Raw genomic sequence first — 19,112 nt, 5'->3', positions numbered from 1 at the left:
TCACGAGTTAAATCTATTTTTAGTTAAATTGAAAAAATAATTGGTCAGATGTTCCAAAATCTATTTTATTATTTTAGAGTAATGTTATGATAAAAGTGAAAACAAAAGAATATGGTAAATTGAATAAAGACAATGAAATCTTATAAATAAAGCGTCGTTTTGATTTGTCCACCTTGTTTTGTCCAAGGAAAAATGTAGTTTGTTGAGAAAAATGTGTTATAAATTTTTTTTTTTTGATTCTTAGTATAACTCAAACATTTTAAATTTTGTTGAGAACATAATAAACTATTTAAAAGATAATATGTTTAATTGTTTTACTAGTTTTTTTTAGTTATTGATCAACTTTTGTTCTAAATTTAAGTTTGTCCACCATGTTTTGTCCGATACTGTATATATATATATGTATGTATGTATATATATATATATATATATATACATATATATATATATATATATATATATATATATATATATATATATATATATATATATATATATATATATATATATATATATTTATATGTATTATTAACTCGTCGTCTCTGTCTGTTTGTCTGCGAGCATCAAATCTAGATTCAGATTTTCTTCAAGTTTTGCATACACACTCTTACTTGAATACAATATTCAATAATAATTTAGTTAATTTTAATTAAGTTTATTTTTTATATGGAAAAAAGAGTAATAACTTTTAAAATAAATATGTTGATTGTTTTCATACTTATGCGCGTTTAGATAAGGCGTTTGGATAAAGCGTTGACTTCGTAAGCGGAATGTCTGAGGTTCGAGATCCATATCTTCCTGAACATTTTTGTTTTTTTATACATGTATACAGCCGAATGTTAATAAAATAAAACAGTAATATTAGAAAAAATTAATTTTAAAATTTGTGTTTTAATAACGTAGAAGCATTACGTTTTAAAAATTCGTTTTTAATTTTACTTGTTTTTTCAAATCAGTAAATATTAGGAGGTTGTTTAAAAATGAATATTTTCACTTTAACAGCGCGTGATAAAATTTAAACGTCGTAAACAGTAATTAAACTTGAAAAAAAAAAAAGAAAAAAAAAGTCGAAATCAGCTAAGGTCTTCCCCTACCGCGACTTTAAGAAAACTTTTAATTTCAAAACCTTTTAACTCCAAAAATGTGATAGATTTTTTTTTAGGGTTTTCGAATTAATATTTTATAGTCAATTATTAATTAATTTATATAATTCAAATTTGAGTAAAATTATTTTTCAATGCTATTTTTAATTCTTTGTAAGACTGAAATATTTGAATGAAAAATAATTCTCATAAATTATACTAATGTATAATTGTATATCTGCTATTTCTCAATGCAAACGCAACGTTGATCCACTGTATAAAGTGAATAAATATTATATATATATATATATATATATATATATATATATATATATATATATATATATATATATATATATATATATATAAATTTAAATAATATAAATAAAAATGAAAGTTGGAATGTATCTGAAGAAAAAGTTCTTAATATCTTTGAAAACAATCTAAATGTAAGTGGCGTAGTTATTGAAAGGGCACATAGAACCGGAGAAACTGGGCTAAGCAAATCAAGATCAATCGTGATAAAACTCCTGAACTATAAAGATAAAATTAGCATATTAAAGAATTCAAAAAAGTTAAAAGGAACAGGAATATTTATAAATGAGGACTACTCCTTGGATACCCTAACCTTACGGAAAAATCTCTTTGAAGAAATGCGAACTCACAGGAACAACGGTAAATATTCTGTTGTTATTTATGATAAATTAGTAGTTAAAGATTTTAAAAAATCACATAAGAATGCTTAAAGTATATTTATTTATTATATTTTTATGTCTTAAATAATATTCTTAGTTTTTATTGTTAAAATGACTGAAGCCAACAGTTTTAATGTTTTTGACATATCAGAAATGAAAAACGCACTAAACCGAATTAATGACGATGATAAAAACATGAACTTTTTTGACGAAATTTCAGTAGATACGACTTATTACAATGTTGACGATGTTAAACATGTTCTTAATTCTTCATCATCTTATTTTTCATTATTACATATAAACATCAGAAGCATAAATAAAAACTTTGATAATTTAAAATTGATGTTAAATAATATAAGTAACAAGTTTAGTATTATCTGTCTGACAGAAACTTGGTGTCATCGAGACGCGATAAATTCTAACTTTCAATTATCAGGGTATAAACCTATTCATCAACCGAGAGAAAACGGCAATGGCGGGGGCGTATCTATTTTCGTCCAAAACTCATTGGTTTTTAAACATGTTGAAAACCTCAAAGTAAATGACGCTAATTGTGAGTCATTAACTATTGAAATAATTAATAAAACAAATAAAAATACATTTATAACTGCAATATATAGACCGCCAAACGGTAATTACAATCAATTTGAAAACCACTTAAACTATTTGCTACCAAAGCTTATTAAAAAAAATGTGTACTTATTAGGTGATTTTAATTTAAATTTATTGAATAATAAAGCTAATAACCAAGTCGTGAATTTTATAAATACACTTTTGCAATACAGCGTTTTTCCCATGATTAATAAGCCAACACGTGTGACTAAAACAACTGCATCTATTATCGATAATATTATTACTAATAATTACACAAGGACTAAAATCCAAAGTGGTATTATTAAAACAGATTTAACTGATCACTTTCCAGTTTTTCTGATAATAAATTCTGCAACCCTTGAGAATAAAATAAAAACAAAAACGGTATACGTAAGGAAAATAAATAATGAATCAATCGCCACGTTTCGTGATCTCTTACATGAAGTAAACTGGGAACTTTTAACTGATTGCAATGACGTTAATGATGGCTACAATTTTTTTATTCGCATGTTTACAAGACAATACGAAAAGGCCTTTCCAAAAATAAAAAAAATTGTTAATTCTAAAAATTTGTTAAGTCCGTGGATGACGAGAGGACTCATTAAGTCGTCAAAAAGGAAACAAAAACTTTACCAAAAATTTTTAAAAAAAAAGAACTACAAAAATGAAATCAAATACAAAAAATATAAAATTCTTTTGAAAAATTAAAAAAGCAATCCAAAAAAAATTACTACTCTTCGTTACTTAATAAAACATTTGGAAATGCAAGGAAAACATGGAATGTAATTAAAGAAATAACAGGAGTGGGAATTGTGAAAAGTGATAATCTTCCAAAAAGATTGCAAAGAGATGATAATAGAGGAGATGCTTTTGTTAATAAAGAAATTGCTGAAACATTTAATAGCTTTTTTATAAATATAGGAAAAAAGCTTGCCGGTGCAATTCCTGAGGGAAAAAAATCATTTAAATTTTTTTTGAAAAAATCTGATTCCTTCATGGAGGAGTCGGAGCTTTTAATTGATGAACTTCGACTAGCAATTAGTATGCTGAAAACAAATAAAAGTGCGGGTCTGGATGAAGTTAACCCTGATGTTGTAAAAGCGGTCTCAGATATTATAGAGAAACCTCTAATTAAAATTTTTAATCTTTCTCTAAAAAACGGCATTTTTCCTGACCAACTAAAATTAGCAAAAATAATTCCGATATACAAAGGCGGTGATGACTCAATAAAATCTAACTACAGACCAATTTCCATACTTTCTTGTTTTTCCAAAATACTAGAGCGTATTATGCACAACAGACTGTACAATTATCTTGAAAAAAACAACATTCTTTATCATAAACAGTTTGGATTTCGCAACAACCATTCCACGGAACATGCAGTAATTGATCTTGCCAACCAAATTTTAAATGGTTTTGATAACGACAGTTACACACTCGGAATTTTTCTAGATCTATCAAAAGCATTTGATACTGTCAACCACAAGATTCTAATTTATAAACTACACAATTATGGAGTAGTTCACTCCAATTTAAAATGGCTTCAATGTTATTTACAAAATCGTAAACAAGGAGTACCATATGACTTAACATGTTCCCCATTTGAATCAATAAATTGCGGAGTTCCCCAAGGATCAATACTTGGACCCCTGCTGTTTTTAATTTATATTAATGATATTTATTTGTCCTCAAAAATACTTAATTATATTATTTTTGCTGATGACACAAATGTTTTCTTTTCTGACTCAAATTTAAAAAATATTTTTTATATTGTAAACACAGAATTAATATATCTTAATGAGTGGTTTGAAGCAAATAAACTTTCATTAAATATTGAAAAAACGAAATATATTTTGTTTGCTAAGTCATCTAAATCCGAGAACCTTCCACTCAAATTACCTGAACTAACAATTAACAATATTAAAATAAAAAGAGTTTTTTCAATGAAAATACTAGGAATAATTTTCGATGAGAATTTAAATTGGAAAAGCCAAATAAAGCTAGTCGAGAACAAAGTTTCAAAGACCCTGGGGATTATGTACAAGACAAAACATCTTTTAAATAATTTATGTTTAAAAAATTTATACTTTTCATTTATACATAGTCATATTAACTATTGTAATATTGCCTGGGCAAACAATCATTTATCTTTCCTAAAAATTATTTATACTAAACAAAAGCAAGCAAGTAGATTAGTTTTGGGCGCAAGTAGATACGAAAGTGCCGAGCCGTTACTCAAGGAAATAAATGCTCTAAATGTATACAAACTAAATATATACCATAACTTGTTATTTATGTTTAAACTTCAAAATGAAATGATTCCAAAATATTTTTTTAAAAGTTTCACTCGAATTAATCATAAATATGAAACAAGACATTCAATGAGTAATTACTACATCCCACTAACATCACTCAAAAAATCTGACTTCTCGACTATATGCCGGGGACCACGCTTGTGGAATTCGGTTCTTGACGAAAATATGAAAAAAATAAAATCTATTGCTACATTTAAAAGAACCATAAAAAAACACTTACTAAATTTAAACATTACGTACATTCTCTCATTTTTTTGAAAAAAAAAATCGAAATAGTTTTGTATTTTTAATTTTTTGTGTACTTTATTTAATTTTAATATTGTATTGAATATGTATATGCATATGAAGCGAATTGAATTTTTTTTTTTTTATTTATTGTCTTTAATATGTATACGAATATGTACAGATTTGTAATTTTTTATTTGTTATTTCATATTTTAACTTTATCTTAAATTTCTTCTTTTTTTAACTTTAAGTTCTTTTTTTTAACTTTAAGTTCTTCTTTAACCTTCTAAAATTTCTAACCAATTTTTTTTTTTTTAAACTTAATAATTTCACTCTTTTATGTAATATTGGAAAATGTAAAATTTAATTGTATTTTTTTTTTTGTATTTCACAAAGGGGCTTGATGATAAGTCATTTTGACTTCTACTTGCCCCAGTCAGCTTGTAATTATATATATTTGTTTAAATTTATAGATAACATTGTAAAATGTGTAAAATGACGAAATAATGACGAAATAAATAATATGTTAAAATTTAACGTAAAAAAAAAAAAATAAAAAAAAAATAAATAAATAAAAACAACATTTTGCGAAATTTTTACTTTGGATCAATGTCAATGTGCTAGCTGTTTTAGTTCCGTCGGTATTAATTTCATTATTAAACAAATGACATTGGATCAACGTTGGTTTTGCATTGGAAAAAACAGCCGACGTTTGCAATGGTTTTACATACGTTGGCCCAACGTAAGTGTGCTAGCTGGGTTCTGCTATTTTTTTTTCATTAGTCCTAAAACTGACACGTCTAATGGTTGTAAGATGTGTGTAGCATTAGGAAACAACGAAATTAAATGAATTCTTTCCGAAGAGCAATACATGCTGAGCTCTCAAGACAGATGCGAGCGATGTCTATCCATGAACATATATATTGATAATTGTGTATTAAGTGATTTCAAATATGGTATTAATACATTTTTTAAGTACTCATATAAGCATTCGCCGGTCATCCAGCCGCTGTCGCTTTTACCGAGACCCTAACCTGGTGGTGCAGCAGCAACAGTTTTTGGCATTCGAGCATACTTGTACAATGTTAATGATGGTGCAAATTCACCATTTGCATTTACGCAAAATAGAGTTGTTATTGTATTCTTCATAAACATTTCTTCCTCTAATGCCAATTAGTTTTCCAGTTTTTGGCGCTAACTCAAAACCAGTTTCGTCTAAATTAAAAACACGAGATGAATCATTGTCCCGTAAGGTACTTTCAGGAACATTAAACTTTTTGCTGACACATAAAATTTTTCACATTTATTTAAAGCTCAAAGTATCTAGTTTATATTTTACTTAGTTTATATTTGTTATATTTTCTATCATTGTAAGTTTATATTATTCTTATTATGGGTTATTTAAAGCTGTACAACGATTAACAAATGTATTCCAAAAAAAAAAAGAAAAAAAAAGTGCTGCATGCAGTTGTTGTTCAGAAGACAATAGCTTTTTTCGAATTTTTTTTTTCTTTTTTGAACCTTGTTTCGAATTCTTTTTGTAACTACTTTCTCTGGAAGATATACCCTTTAGCTATGCAATTAACATGCTCATTTTTACAAAATGTTTTCCAAAATTTTGCATTTTTAAAAACAATTTTGGACAAGAGTACCCAACTTTTTTTGTATACCCAACTCTTTTTGTGCAATATCCTAATCAAAAGTTATGTCCTTGCAAATTTTTATCTTGGTTTTTAATTTTTTCGTGAAAATTTAGCCGCGAAAAAAATGCAGCAATGTACGTAAATTTGCCGCAGGGTTGACAGGATTGTCAGGATTGACAACGAGTTAACGGTTTGACGTCATTTTTGTCAGGATTCGCGTCAGGATGTCAGGATGGTTTCAGGATTGACAACGAATTTGGAACAAAGGATTTGCCGCAGGGTTGTCAGGATTGACAACGAATTGTTTTAACTTTGAAAGGGGGACGTGGGGGTATGATTTTAAGCATAAATGGTTAAGTGATTTTTAATCAATACTTTGAAGTTTTTACAGAATTGGAAATATCTACCGTGGTTACTTTAATGGGACAAAGTGCAATAATTCAGCGCACTAGAAAAAAATTACTCCAAGCATAATTTCTTGAAGGTTTGAAAACTATTGAGTCTTAAAAGTGAGTTTGCTCTTAAAAATTAGTATTTTTGAATTACTTCGCTTTTTCAAGCATTTTTAACTACTGTGCGGGTAGTGAAAGCACAAGGATGGCTAAGTTAGACTAATATTAAAGTTTAATATTAGCCTTCTCGATGAGACTCATATTGGTAACAACGCCAAGTTGTTACCAATATGGGTCAACAACTTGGCGTTGACCATGCCATTATTTCTAAAAGATTTGTTTTTCTATGTTTTACCCATACATGACCTATTGACAATAGATAGGACCTCAAATATTGTTAATTACTTTGTATCCATGCATCAACATACTGGTTGGTATAATTACTAAGTTACAAAAATTATGTTTTAAAAAATAAGTAAGCATAATGGGCTTTGACTCTGGTAAATAGTGTTTGGGTACACCATTAAAAGAAAAAGATCAGGGCTATTTTCATCTTTTTTTTTATTTTATTTTTTTTTATTCAATTTTTTTTGTTCTTTAATCCTCACAAATTCGTAAAATGTAATAGAATCTTTACAGAGTAAGTAAAATTTAAAAAAAAAATAATAATAATTTACAAAGTTACGTTGTACAAAAAAATATATAAAGTAAAAACTGTAAAGTATTAGAAATTACTTCAAAGAACGCGGAAAACTTGCAGAAGACCGACGGTCTTGTCATCAAGAAACCGCTATGCGTTACTAATTTTTTTGGATGCTTTTATTTAAAATAAGTTTATATATATATATATATATATATATATATATATATATATATATATATATATATATATATATATATATATATATATATATATATATATTTTTAAAAAAAACAAAAAAATGTTATCGGTTTTCGGCAGAATGAGAATAAAAATCCAAAATGCAAAAAACAAAGAATGCAGGCAAAAAGAAGTTTTTAATTTTATTTCAATACACATTAATATAAGTAGGTACACGATTTGCTAAATAGGTAAATTGCTAAATAGGTAATATATAGTTGTTCGAGTGTTGATAAATAAGCCTATTATTTGCTTTTGTGTTTTTGTTATTGCTGTTGTTTTTGAGTTATTTAGAGTTTTTTGAGTTATTAGAGTTTACATTAGTTTCGGAACAAAGTTCGTTTTATACATAATTTTAAATGTTTTTGGGTTAATAAAAGTTCATTAAGTTGTTAGTGTTTAAAATGAGACCTTTTAATAACGTTTTCAGGGTATTTAAGTTATTCGATTTTTCCAGTTGAGTATTTTTTGATATTAATTTATTATATAGATAAGGACCACGGTACATCTCCTACAACAAGGAGCCAAAAAGCTAAAACATCATCAACACCAGCATCACTATTAGAACCGGAGTCTACATAAAAATAAAAATTTTAAATGCTTAGATTTGGTGATTTATTTGAATGGTGTGGCGGAATAGTGTCGCAAAATTTTGATTATCGCAATTTTTCTTGTCGCAAATTTGATTGTAACAATGTAAAAAATAAGATAGCATTGCAAATTGTCGCATTTTTCGATTGTCAAATAACGGAATAAGGAATAATGTCTCAAATGAATTTAATAAATACAGCGGAGAAAATAGAATTAGCCTCACCTTTATTTTTCGTGCTAAATTAGTCTACTTTTTTTCTTATTATCTTCTACTACAACTAAAAAGTTTATAAATTGGTATGTTTAATTAATTACAAATGGAAAAAAATTAAAAGTATTCAATTTGTGGAGAAAATAGAATTAGCCTCATTTACGTTATATACAAGAAAATACACAAAAAATTTTGTTTTTACGCTCATTTAATATTTAGTATTGCTTCCTAAATTTTAAATGACTTCAAATATGCGGTTTGACATACTAGTCACAAGATTTTGGATAGTTTCTATAGATATTTCATTCCAAGCTTCTCTGATACGAGTTTTTAGCTCCTTGGTGGATTAAAACTGCTTTCTATTTTCATAAACTTTTCTAGAAAGTCTTCTTCATAGATTTTCAATTGGGTTAAAATCTGGACTAGATGCAGGCCATTCCTTTACGTAAATATTTTTTTCTCTAAACCAAGCTTTTGTAAGCTTTGAGTTATGGATAGCATCATTATCTTGTTGGAAAGTGAATTTTTCACCCATCAATTCCTCGCCATGTTCAAGCAAACTTATTTCTAATAAATCGATGTAGTCCTGTGAATTTAATTTTGTTGAAATCCGTGCCTGTGGAGGTTTTCCAGCAAAGGAAAAAGCCCCCAAAACCATAGTAGTTTCACCATAAAAGTTACGACTCATCCGAGTTTCTTTCTCTTTTCGAAGATCGTGCCAGTAATATTGATAGCCACCAGGACCATATAGATTGAAATTTTTTTCATCACTAAAGAGAACTTGATGCCACTGTTCCTGCAAAGACACGTGTTCTTTTGCGAATTGTTATTAAACTTTTTTATGACGAGCAGTAAGTTTTGGTTTACGCTTTTTCAAAACTGTGTTTAGATCTTCATGTAAGTTTTGTCTCACACATTGTACAAATGATACATGTAATTGTAAATCAGCACGAATTTGAGATGCAGTCATGTGCTGAGCAGCAGCACGACGTACAATAACTCGTTTAGTACGATTATACGTTTGCCACCACTGTCCTTTTAATCTCCATAATAATATATATAACGCCGATCTTGAAGTAATTATTAATCACTTTTGGAGATCTTTTAATTTTCTTTGCAATTTACCGATTAGATGAGCCTGCATCTTTGTATGCTTTGATTACTGCTAATTCTTCATTCGTTAAACGCTTTCCATATCCCATTTCAAATTAAGGTATCAAAAACCAAATGTTAAAAACTTTATGAGCACTGATTTCACAGTCTTTGTTAACTTACAGATAATAATAAAAAACAAACTCACAAATGCGTATCACCAGATCAAAATATACAAGTTAACTGAAAATAATTACTGATGAGGTTAATTCCATCTGTTACCGCAAATATCAAGTATTATACATTTTATGGTTTTATCAAATGTATCGCAACTTGATTATGCTATATTATCATTTAAAAAGTTGTTGTTTGTAACAATAATTATATGTGTGTGGATACAAAAGATGCACCAAACTTGCTTACAGATTTACAAAATATTGGATCAGTACATGGTGAGACTAATTTTCTCCACTGTAGTATCAAAAAATAAAAAAAGGAATAATTTCGCAAAGAAGTTTAATAAATAATGTCGAAAACAAACAAAAGAAGGAATAGTGTTGCAAATAAATTTAATGAATAGTGTCGAAAACAAAAAAAAGGAATAGTGTCGCAAATAGTAGAAACAGTTCAGTGTCGCAAATAGTAAATTTCAGCAATTGCATACTCGTTTTGCCTATCTTTATAGCTTACGGCTTTTACAGAAAAAAAAGAAGTTCATTTTTCGACACTATTCCTGTCACTCATTTAAATTAAATAATATTGCATAGAATTTTTCAATAAAAAATATCGTTCCTTAATCAAATAAGCTATATTAGCTGCTAATTAAAAATTCTTTGCTTGTACATCTTTCTTCTTCTATAAAACTTTCTTCGCTCATCTTCAATTCAAAATATACACAAACAATATACCAAAAGACAGAAAAAAGTTTAAATGAACGGCGATATTTTTTTATTCGGTAAATGAAACATGTTTCAACCAAAAGTTTGCTAAAAACTCTTTAAATCCGCCATTATGGAGAATTTAATGTGATTTTTATTTTTATTTTGTAGATTTTTCTTTTTTCTTTTCAGATATGGTTGTCACAAAAACTTTTTTTTTTTTGAGACTTATCTTTTCCTGCAAGGCCCCTCTGTATTCTGCTTGATAAATAATATTTATATTAAGTTTAAATAATATATATATCTTTTTTTATTAAATTTATCTTTATTAAGTTTAAATAATATTTATATTTTTTATTTTTTTAATATATATTTTGCGTATTTTAATATATGTAGTCATTCGATGTATGCACACTCCACTGCGCAATTTCCTATTTAAGTAACTTTTGATTATATATTTTGATTATATATTGTATATAATTAGTATAAAATAAAAAATTTGCAATACGCGCATTAACCGCTGATCTGTATAATAACAACAACAATTATATAATAACGACAACTGAATAAGCGCGAATTTCATAAGTGCAAATGGCGTAAGTGTGAGCCCGCAAAAGTGCGTATTGGCATTAGTGTGAACTGGCATAAGTGCGAGGCAGTTGCAAAAACTGGCACAAGTGCGAACTGTCATTAGTACGAATTGGCATAATTGCGCCAATAGAATTTGAAAAAATTGGCATAAGTGCGAATTGGCATGAGCGCGAAGTAGTTATAGGCAAATTACCATCATTATCAGCACCAATCAAACTTCCTCCGTGGTATTGGACACCTTTTTGTAAATACATTTCATCAATTAAAACAACACAGTCTGCACTAACACTCCCATTTTCCATAAGTAATAATGTCATCTTTGAAAGTGATTCTAAATAAAACAACAAAAGAAGTAGAAACTCTTCAAATAGCAAAGTTTCAAGTTTTCTTCTGATAGCATCAGAAAAAATTTAATTTAAAAATAATAAATTAACAAGCATACTGGCACTGGTCAATTTACCAACAATGCCTTCTGGAAACCATTTAGGTAATGGAGCTGAATTTTTCAAAATATTTTAAAGTTGATTATTAATAACTACCCTTTTTATTTGTAAAAACTATTTATTAAATATATATATATATATATATATATATATATATATATATATATATATATATATATATATATATATATATATATATATATATATATATATATATACAGGGCCGGTTTAACGATTTTTATTTGTATATGCGAGATGAAGGTTTTGTGCCCCTTTTTATTTGTAAAAACTATGTAGTTTTATTAAATATATATATATATATATATATATATATATATATATATATATATATATATATATATATATATATATATATATATATATATATATATATATATATATATATATATATACAGGGCCGGTTTAACGATTTTTATTTGTATATGCGAGATGAAGGTTTGGTGCCCCTTGTAATAAAAAAAAGTGTAGTCACTCTGAAAAGTATTTTTAGGGTTTAATATTTTTTTAAGTTTTTAAATAATAAGATGAGTATATTTTTATGTGAGTAGGTTATATAAATAAACCAATTATTTTTCATGACAGTTGAAATAAAAAAATCAAAAAACAATGGTATGCGTATCATTAACTTATCATAAAATGTATTTTCGGTAAATTGCGCATACTTATTAAAACCCCTAGTCAATCATGATGTCAATCAAGCGTTTTTTTGTAATATAAGACAGTGTTGTTTTGGGGCAGCTATCGTTTAGCAAGATTAAAGCTAAATTTACAATTTCACAAAACAGTTCATTCCCATTGATGTCACTCTTGCCATCAGCTGTCAAAATGGATTGCAGGTTTTTGCAGTTTTCTTTAATTGCATATGTTTCACATTTTTCTATTTTTTTCAAGTTATAGAGGAATTCGAAATGTTTGCTGTGATTTTCCATCAGTTCAAATCTTTCTGACAATGAATTAATTGCAGTGTCTAAAACTACAAAAAGTAAATATACTTTGAAAGACTCTTTTGCCGACTTCACAGGTATTTCTTTGCTTTCATAGGAAAATTGCCTTTTGACCTTTCTTGGCCTAACCACTACTTCATCAGAGAAATTTGGATCGATGTCCAGTTTTTCGGCTAGTTCCTTTGCATCTGTAATAAAGTTATTCAGTTCATTTTCTGATCTCAAGTTCTCCAAAAAATACTTAACACTTTCAATTAGTTTCAAAGCACTCTGCAAATCAACAGTTTTCATCTGAAGTGTTTTGCTTACTAAATTAATTTTGAACAAAACATCATACCCAGTGACCAAACAGCAGAGGAATTTGAAATCTGTAATTTTTTTGGCAATTCCCATAGCGGTACATTTTCCAAAAGCATTAATCTTAAAATCTAACGTTGATTCATAGACAGCGTTATAAATCTCATCAATGTGGTATCGCAAAGGTTCGAGGGCGTCTATCCTGCTTTCCCAACGGATTTCACTTAAAGGTTTTACTGTCAATTTAGTTATGTGGTTTGTTAATATATTCCATCTATGGTTTGATCCAGAAAAAAGTTATAAAGTTTCTGTATATTGTTGAAAAAGTTAACACCTAAAGTGCAGGAAAGTGCTGCATCATTGACAACAAGGTTTAATGAATGACTTCCACAAGGAACAAAAAAAGCTCGTGGGTTAAGCTCAAGGATCCTTTTTTGTACTTCTACATTCTTCCCTTCATATTTGATCCATTATCATAACCTTGGCCACACATATTCTGTAAAGATATTCCTTTTTTTGAAAACTCGTCTAACAAGCAAGCTGTCAACCCTTGCCCAGATGTATCTAAGACCTGAACAAATCCAAAAAAATGTTCCCTTACGTTTACTTCTTCACACGATATGCTCTGTAACTTTACAGGAAAGAAGTACAATAACTCATTTTGAATTTGTTTGCTTAAATAATGCTCGTGAGTTTATTTGGCAGTTATCCGACGAAGATGTTCAGAAAAGACAGTGTCAAGTTTTGAAATGTGTTCAACAAGTTTTGAAAAGTTTCCATTGTTTTCTTTGAAAACTGTTTCACTTGTTCTACAAAAACCTGATACTTGAGTGCCAAAGAATTGCACAATACAAACAAGTTGTTTTAAAACTGCATACCAATGGTCAGTTTCAGCTTGAATCATACGTTGATGTTGGGAATCAATAGTGTTGCCTAATTGCAATATCGTGGCAAGTTCTCGATAAGAAATGGTCGCATTTCCGTGAGAGGTTGACCTTTCATGTATACGTAAAACATTTGACATGTTTTGCCAATCAGATTACCTCTCTGTTCCAGAAAGATATAGTTTATCAGTACTAAATAGCTTGCAAAAAAAACAAAATACTTAATTTTTAGACATTAAATACACTAGCCAATCCCTGTCAATGTCTTCTCCATTTGGCAACTTTGTTTTGTAATTGACAACTGTGAATCGTCTGCCTGAACTACTCAATAGGAAAATTATTATTTTAACCTACACTGGTCCTTTTACAACAAGCACTTGACGAATGTCATCTGTGATTTTGGCTGGCCACATTCCGCAGTCTTCAAGCGAGTCCCATAATAGTGACGAAGTGACCGCATTTTCCTCGGCACCAGAGTTCTGAAACAATAACGATGATTATTTTACTAAATAAGGTTTTATACAAAAACAACATTATTTTTAAAGTTCATTTTTAATAGTGGATAAAGGATGCTCATTTCAAAGGTTTTTAGATGATTTTTTCCAACTACATAACCCTGCTTTCTTCCCTTTTTTAAAATGGCATAAAAATTTTTTGTTTGTAAGACTTGTTAAAAGTATTTTTTTATATTTTATCTTTTATTTTTGTATTCTTATTTATTTTGTTTGTTTTTTATTTTTACACCAAAAAAAATTAATTTGCCGTATTTATTATCATTTATTTTATTCTGTTTACTAATTTCCAGAATTGTAATATATATTTTTATGCATACAAATATACAACTGTATTTTGATTTAGTTTTTTTTAACTCACTTATTTGTGTGAAGAGTTTAATTTGTTGATTTTATTTAGCTTTTATATATTTTATAAAACTATTGTAAACATTCAACTAAAAATAAAGTTTTTAAATAAATAAAGACTAACGTGGTGGAAAAGCCCGGTTAAATTCTTTGTAATCTTATACAATTTACGCTTGTTTAAGCGATAAACATAAATAAATGGAAAAAAAGAAAAAATACCTTGGCATTATTTACATATATTTTTGAGAACATTTTTAAATTTGCAGCAGATTTTTTTAACTAAATTCAAAATAGATTTTGTTGGAGAGGAGTCGAAATTAAAGTTTATATTTTAAAACAAGACTTGGTACTTTCGAAGGCCTTTGACTGTATCTGTATATAATTTTTTTTTTTATTCAACAAAATACATATAAACTAACAAATTCAAAATCAAGCACAAACCTTAAATGAAGATGGTGAACTTGACGTACTCGTACTTAGTTGGTAATGTGAGCGTTCTCTTAGAGAAAAAGATTCAACTGCTTCTACAGGAATGTCTTTTAAAACTGACTGTGGATTTTCTTCTGACATCTTCTGACTGTGACATTTTCTGCTCCTAGAGTACAAGTTAATTTTTTTTTTTTTGACTTACAAATATGGTTGAAAGTACACCCAACACCCAATATCAATAAAAAAAAATGTTGCGAAAATAGCACACAATGGTTATTAAGCCTTAAATAACGGTCTGTTATCTCTCTACATTATCATTACTGTATTTATTAACTAACTTGATAATAATAAATGCACTCTTGTATTATTTCTTACCTGAAATTGATGCTGATTATTGTTTACATCTTGTTTTTCTAATATAGAGAAAAATTTACTCAATGACTTTGCTTGTTTTTTGTCTTCTCTCTCCATATCTGATTTGTGTTTTCTATAAAAGAAACCCGAAGGTTTCTTTTTTTCTTCCATAATAACTTACCCACTTATTTTTTCAAATATTTAACTAACGATTACTTTTAGCAGCAATTTTTTTTAATTTAAGTGCTGAGCAAATACTTACAAAATCAATAGTTTAAAATATAAACTTTGGCGCCCGTAATATATAAATATACATTTACAATAAATATTTAACACACAAAAACACGATTTAAATAAACAATAAACTAACAAACTTATTCTTTCAAACAATCACCTAACGACTACATTTTGATTAAATTGTTTTTTTCATTGAAGTGCTGAGCAAATATTTACAAAATCAATTGTCTAGCATATCAACTTTGGCGCCCCTAATATGTAAACAACTCACTACTTGTACACATTAAAGACGCCAAATATTATTTTTAACTTTTACTTTTTTAAATCCAAATTATAACTTAAAAAAAAAAACGAAAAAAAAACGTTAGCTACGCCAGCGCGGCGCCCGAGAAAAGCCGGCGCCCTATGCGACCACATATTTCGTATAGCCCTTGCACCGGCCCTGTATATATATATATATATATATATATATATATATATATATATATATATATATATATATATATATATATATATATATATATATATATACAGAGAGAGAGAGCGAGAGAGAGAGAGAGAGAGAGAGAGAGAGAGAGAGAGAGAGAGAGAGAGAGAGAGAGAGAGAGAGAGATAGAGAGAGAGAGAGAGTGGACAGATAGAGAGACGACTATGGATTTTTCCCACGAAATGCAGGCTTTACTTCTGTAATGATTATAAACAAAAAAATCATGACACACGTTATGTACCCAAAAAGAAGCTTCGAACCATTTTTTATCGCTTATTTTTATTGCAAGTTTTTAAAACTAATTTCTTTTATTTTGAAAATGTATTTTATAACTCAATAGTAAGTATGTGTATTTTAATGTTGAATTGTAATTATAGAACAAACAAACAAAAAGAATATTTTAATTTATTTTAGTCTCTGATAAACTTTTGTGATACATTGCAAACTTAAAAGTATGAGTTGTTGAACCGAAACATTTTTAAAAAAACATACGAAAAAAATATTATGAACTATACCTGCGTACAATATTTGTTTAGCAATAACTTTTTATTTAAATATTTTGGCGAAAATTAAAAGTATTTATTAAGTTTGATAGCACAAATTTTCTTGCACTTGTTATTATGTTAATGTAGCTATGGTAATTACATGTTAAGTGTTATAGGCCTATGATTACTTTCGAATTTTTAAAACTTGATTTGTAAAGCATCGTTTTACGTCATCCAAGAAAAGTTGCAACCTTCGAAATGCATAAAAGATGTAAAAAAACGCAACATCCGCAATACGAAAAAATCTTCTAAACAACAAAAAACTGATGTAAAAAACAAAGCACTGAAAACAATCAATCATAGATGTAAGAATCAATAAATGAATGTACAAATGTAAAAAAAAAACAATCAGTTGTATATCTTGTATATGTTAAGCACGTGACTTAGGTCGTGATGTTGCGCTTTTTACGAAATGCGCAACTTTTTGCTCATTTCCTGATTAACTTTTTGTTCATTTCGCAATTTGCGCTATTACGAATATCACCGCGCAAATGAGTAAATAATCTGGTCAAAATGTTTTTAAATATATATATATATATATATATATATATATATATATATATATATATATATATATATATATATATATATATATATATATATATATATATATATATATATATATACATATATATATATATATATATATATATATATATATATATATATATATATATATATATATATATATATATATATATATATATATATATATATATATATATATATATATATATATATATATATATAGGGGAGAGTGGGGTATTGGCGAACACCTAAGCGGGAATGCGAATTAAAGACACCAGTTATACAAAATTGATCATATTTATTGCTTATCAATTAGTTTAACTACTCAGTCACAAACCCTCAAAAAGAATTTTTAAAAATCTTATTATAAAATAAAAATTTATGCCAGAAATAAAACCATTGGTGTTCGGAATTACCCTGCCTACGTGGGGTAATTCCGAACACATTGGGGGGCAATCACAAGCACTGTTGTGTAATAGCGAATAAAAAGCTAATTGTAATAACTAAGTCTAAAAACTATATTATGCAACAAAAACAAAAAAAAGGAGTGACTTTATTTCCATAGAAGCTACAACAGAGTGTTACTCAAGAAAAAAGTTGCATAAAATTATCAGAAAAATTTAAAATCAAATTATAGTGAACAACATCCGCAGCTTCATTACACTACTGCACGTCTGGAACTGAGCATAGGATCCCTTCTCAGCAGGTAAAAAAAAATTGTCGAATTTATTTTTTTACAATGCTGTTTTGACCATGTTCGGAGTTACCCCGCGTTCGCCATTACCCCACTCTCCCCTATATATAAAATAATTATACGAATACGAGTGTTTATGTTGACTTAACTCAAAACCAACAAAAAATGACTTAGTGGATTTTGGCAGTATACCCTCGATATGGAAAAATGAGTAATAACTTTTAAAATAAGTATGTTAATTGTTTTTCATACTTATGTGCGTTTAGCATATTTGGATAAGGTGTTGACTTTGTAAGCGGAATTTGCAGCAGATTTTTTTAACTAAATTCAAAATAGATTTTGTTGGAGAGGAGTCGAAGTTAAAGTTTATATTTTAAAACAAGACTTGGTACTTTCGAAGGCCTTTGACTGTATCTGTATATAATTTTTTTTTTATTCAACAAAATACATATAAACTAACAAATTCAAAATCAAGCACAAACCTTAAATGAAGATGGTGAACTTGACGTACTCGTACTTAGTTGGTAATGTGAGCGTTCTCTTAGAGAAAAAGATTCAACTGCTTCTACAGGAATGTCTTTTAAAACTGACTGTGGATTTTCTTCTGACATCTTGTGCGTTTAGCATATTTGGATTTTCTTCTGACATATGTGCGTTTAGCATATTTGGATAAGGTGTTGACTTTGGAAGCGGAATGTCTGAGGTTCGAGATCCGAATCTTCCTGAACTTTTTTGTTTTTTTACACGCGCAATCAGCCGAATGTTAATAAAATAAAACAGTAATATCAAAAAAATTGATTGCAAAATCAACTAAGGTCATGGCTTCCCCTACCCCAATTTTTGGAAAACTTATATTTTCAAAACTTTTTAACTCCAAAACTGTAACAGATTTTTATTTAGGGTTTTCGAATTAATAATTTATACTCAATTAATAACTAATTTATATTATTCAAATTTGAGTAAATTTATTTTCTTAATGTTATTTTTAATTTTTTGTAAAATCTAGTACGTTTCTTCACCTACCGTGATAAAGCACCACCTACCGTAATCAATTCTCTTCTTAACGTGTATGAAAAAAATCGTATATTTAATTTTAGTTTTATTTAAATCAAGAAACAAATTTAATATGATAATAAAACAAAGAAGACATTGGTTCTAAAATTATCCACCAAAGCTTTTTTCTGAATTTAAGCTTTTTTT

At 27.9% G+C, this 19,112-nt stretch overlaps 1 long non-coding RNA gene across 1 annotated transcript; it reads right to left on the bottom strand.

The window, feature by feature from the left end:
- Positions 1-12,184: 12,184 nt before the first annotated feature.
- Positions 12,185-15,704, bottom strand: LOC136086521 (uncharacterized). Its single transcript, XR_010641391.1, has 3 exons — positions 15,443-15,704; positions 15,080-15,233; positions 12,185-14,257 (listed from the first exon to the last, which is right to left on the bottom strand). It is a non-coding gene; the product is annotated as an uncharacterized LOC136086521 (long non-coding RNA).
- Positions 15,705-19,112: the final 3,408 nt, after the last annotated feature.

This window comes from Hydra vulgaris, chromosome 10, assembly GCF_038396675.1.
Source record: "Hydra vulgaris chromosome 10, alternate assembly HydraT2T_AEP".
In the NCBI taxonomy this organism is placed as follows: Eukaryota; Metazoa; Cnidaria; class Hydrozoa; order Anthoathecata; family Hydridae; genus Hydra; species Hydra vulgaris.
The sequence above is the reverse complement of the archived record's forward strand: the minus strand, read 5'-3'. Positions and strand labels throughout refer to the sequence as shown.